This window comes from Theropithecus gelada, chromosome 3 (assembly GCF_003255815.1).
Source record: "Theropithecus gelada isolate Dixy chromosome 3, Tgel_1.0, whole genome shotgun sequence".
Classification (NCBI taxonomy): domain Eukaryota; kingdom Metazoa; phylum Chordata; class Mammalia; order Primates; family Cercopithecidae; genus Theropithecus; species Theropithecus gelada.
Window position 1 is genome coordinate 57,785,469 of NC_037670.1, and position 4,464 is coordinate 57,789,932.

The window sequence follows — 4,464 nt, forward strand, 5'->3', positions numbered from 1 at the left end:
TAGTGCCTTAATGAAACATCTGAAGTTTTTCCCCTCTTTCATTTCTCCAGGGTCCACACATTCCACAGAGAGACACAATTTTGTGGGTACAGCTTGGCCTGGGTTTTAGTCGTCTATAGTCATGACTTGTTATTGCTTATATTAAAAAATCCTGTGCAGTGGTGCTGGGAATGTCATGGATGAGGTGCCATTACTCACAGTAGGTGGGGATGCAGGTGGTGGCACAGTGCACAGTGCACAGCATGCCCTTAGCAGCAGCAGCAGCAGCAGCAGCAGCAGCAGAGGAGGCTCCCCGCAGTCCCAGCCTCTGGGCCAATGCTGCCACCTCGCCCCTTCTGCTCTTCCTCCCTTCGCTGGCACCACGGCTGATCAGCTGACCAAAGAACAGATTGCTGAATTCAAGGAAGCTTTCTCCCTATCTTATAAAGATGGTAATGGCACCATCACAGCAAAGGAACTTGGAACCATCATGAGGTCACTGGGTCAGAACTTAACAGAATCTGAATTGCAGGACATGATCAATGAAGTGGATGATGATGGCAATGGCACCATTTAGTTCCCCGAATTTTTGACCATGATGGCTAGAAAAATGAAAGACACATATAGTGAGGAAGAAATAATGAGGTATTCCAAGTCTTTGACGATAGTGGCAATGATTACATCAGTGCAGCAGAACTGCATCATGTCATGACAAACAGAAGAAAAACTAACAGATGAAGAAGTAGATAAAATGATCAGAGAAGCAGATATTGATGGAGACAGACAAGTTGACTATGAAGAATTAATACAGATTATGACTGCAAAAATGAAGACCTACTTCCAGCCCCTTTTCCCTGTTCTAGAAGAATCAAATGGAATCTTTTACTTACCTCTTGCAAAAAAAAAAAAAAAAAAAAGAAAAAGGTTTATAATTGTCTGTTTCTGTTTCTTTCTTTTCTTTTTTTTTTTTTTTAAGACAGAATCTTGCTCTGTCACCCAGGCTGGAGTGCAGTGGTATGATCTTGACTCACTGCAACCTTTGCTTCCTGGGTTCAAGCGATTCTCATACCTCAGCCTCCCAATTAGCTGGGATTACAGGCGTGTGCCACTACATTCAGCTAATTTTTGTGTATTTTTAGTAGAGACGGGGTTTTGCTATGTTGGCTAGGCTGGTCTCAAACTCCTGGAGTCAAGTGATCTGACCAGCTTAGCTTCCGAAAATGCTGGGATTACAAGCGTGAGCCACTGTGCCCAGCTGATTCATTCTGTTTCTATATAGCAAAACTGAATGTCAAAAGTACCTTTTATCCACACACACAAAATCTGCATGTATTTGTTGGTGATCCTGTCCCCTAAAGACCAAGCTACACATCAGTTTTACAATGTAAGTACATGTACTACCTTAATAATAAGGACTCCTTAAAGTTCCATTTAGTCATGATTAATACACTGTTTGGGCTGGCCAGTTTTTCATGCATACAGCTGGACAACTGACAGCAGTCAGCCATTTGCATTTAAAAAAAAAAAAAAGAAAAATCCAAACCTATTCAAATGGTTTCTGGTTCAATTTGTTTAGTATAAATTGTCATAACTGATTTACTGAAAACAAACATTTAAAATTGGTTTATCTTAGGATGATGTACAGAAAAATGGGGTGAAGGATAAACTCTTGAGACATAGCCCAACTAGTGGGATGGTCGTCTTGTACTTCTGTGTGCCGTAATCCATGGTGATGATGACATACCCTGGTGGCATGCCCATGTATGTTGGTTTAGTGTTATCTGCATTGTTCTAGAGTGAAATGGCTGTCACTGTTCACACAAGTTTTTTAACAAGAAACTTTTACCAAGGGAGCATCTTTGGACTCTGTTTTTAAAACCCTCTGAACCATGACTTTGAGCCAGCAGAGTAGGCTGTGGCTGTGGGCTTCAGCACAGTCATCAACATTGCTGTTCAACAAGTTACAGTTTACTTCCATTCCAAGTTGTAAATGCTAGTTTCTCCCCAATAAAAAGACCATTAACTTAAAAAGAAAATTCTAAGGAATCTACAGAATGACCACTAGAGCTAATAAAAAGTTGCAGTCTATATGATTAATAAGCAAAAATCAATGTAAATTTAGTATACTAACGGTAGAGAATTAGAAAATGAAATTTTAAAAATTATGTTTACTATAACAAAAACATGCAATGTTTTGCAATACATCAACAAAAATATGTAAGATCTCTATACTGAAAACTACACAATGGTGGTGAAAATATTAAGACTTAAATAAATGGAAAGATATACCATGTTTATGGATTATAAGAGTCAGTATTACTAAGATAGCAATTCTTCCCAAATAGGTGTGTATAAAAGCCCAGCAGGACTTTTTGTAGGAGCTGACAAAATATTAAAATCTATATGGAAATGCAAATCACCTAGAGTCTGCACAGCCATCTTGAAAAAAAGGAAAAAGAAGTTGGCAGGCTTACATTGCCAGCTTTCAAAACTTATAGAAAGCCAATAAACCTACAGCGATCAAGACAGTGTGGCACAGGCATGAAGACCAACAAACAGATAAAAGGAAAAGCATAGAGAGCCCAGAACTGGGCCTGCTATTACATGAGTACACCTAATTTGGGAACAGTGGTTATCCTTGTGATTATGGATATAAATATAAATAGATTATACTCAACTTGGGAATGGTGGTTTTTTTTGTTTTTTGTCCTATGTTAAGTGTTGTCAGGTCAAGGAGGTATGTACTGGTTGAAAAAAGATCCTGATTTTTAGGAAAAGACACAGCACGTGGTGATGTTTTGGAGAGTTAAAATTTGGAGCCATTCTCTATATTCATTGGATAGACTCATCATCCCCCCTCTGCCTTTCAGCCTATATAATCAGTAAGAATTATATGGCAGATAAAAATCTGGCATTTAAGGATGAATCAACTATTAGATAATTGATCTAATTTTCTCATGTCATCTATCTACATCTCTCATTGTCATCTGGCATATCATATGTTCTAGGTCAGTCCTGAGTTCAACTAGTCTGTCCTGTGATTTTCACTATTACTTACACTTGTTAGGTCACTATTGTGGGGTTCAGAATATTGGCGTGAGGTGGTGGCATGGGTGCTTTTTTTGGAGCAGTTGTGGGGTGGCATCCCTCCAGCATGACCTGAGGCCACAAGAAACCCCTTCCACCACAGGTGGTACGAGTATACCACATAATAAACCCTCGTGTGCCTTGTTACATGATAAACACTTTATATACATTAGACATTTTAACCTAAGTCAACCCTAAAAGGCAAGGTTATTTTTTCTACTAAATTTCCAACAACTAGGTGAACTCAAAGTAGGCTGAAAGACCAATTCTTATAAAAGAACGATTGTCCAAAAAAGAAAGATAAATTCTTCTGGAGAGACCAGAGACAGGAGCAACTCAGGAACTTTTAATGGATTTTAATACAGGGTTTACCATGTTTTGAATCTGCAATTCTGAAATCCAAAGCAGCGCTGAAAATGGAGTGTTTTTAGTAACAAATTGGGTGGCAAAATCTGAACTCTTTGTAGCTCTGTGTGCTGACGAGCATTGTGAGTGCCCTAGAGGGTCATAAAGCTTTTGCCCACAAAATCCTTTCTTTCCTTGGTGCATCTCAGTGGAGTTGTGTTTTGAGAAATAGTGCCTGACATAAGTTTGGTATTGCTACGCAAGACCTCTTTATTTCTTTTCTGCATAACTTTGGATTTTCCTCTTCAGTTTACTTTGACTCACTCTTTACAGTTTAAGCATGCCAGGTGGTAACTTGATGGCTTTGCATCTTAATGATCGCATCTATGCATAATTCTTTGGGGTTCGTTGAGCAGTTTCACATTCATTATCTTGTTTGGCCCTTAGTAAAACTCCTTTATTGTCAGCACTGAAGAAGTGGAGACTCAGAGGTCACACAGCTGGCATGTGGCAGAACCAGCCACGCCATGCCGCCATGCCGCTTTGAGGCCCTGTGACTCTCAGGGACTTAGTAAAGTGCCGTCTTCAGAACAACTTGTCAAGATCCTCACGGGCAGTCAGTGTCATGTTTTATATCGTGTACAACCTGCAGCACAGGGCGTGGCAGGGGTGAGTGCCACTGTCTAGGGACTCTCCATACCCTCCAGCCTTCAAATGCAGGAATGGGAATCTCGGTCAGCTGGCTCTGTCCCAGGTTTCATTCCGAATGAAGTAGGTGATAGTCTATTGATCTGAAGGGCATAGTGGTTCATGGGATTTTGCTGAGTCTACACCAGGTGTCAAAGAGTCTGGTGCCCAAACCTTGGCAAGGGCACATGACTGATTACTTCCTTGTCAGAAAATGCGAGAGCCCGGCAGTGCTTGGGACCACCTGGCTCAGACTCTTCATTCCAGGCCAGACCACTGAGGCCCGGGCAGCGGGGTCCACTTACAGGACGTCGGAAGGCAGTGGGCAGGAGCTGGGCTCCTTCCTGCGGGGCCAGCTCTTAGGAG

At 41.1% G+C, this 4,464-nt stretch overlaps 1 pseudogene; it reads left to right on the plus strand.

The window, feature by feature from the left end:
- The first annotated feature begins 370 nt into the window (after positions 1-370).
- Positions 371-4,098, plus strand: LOC112621621 (annotated as a pseudogene).
- Positions 4,099-4,464: the final 366 nt, after the last annotated feature.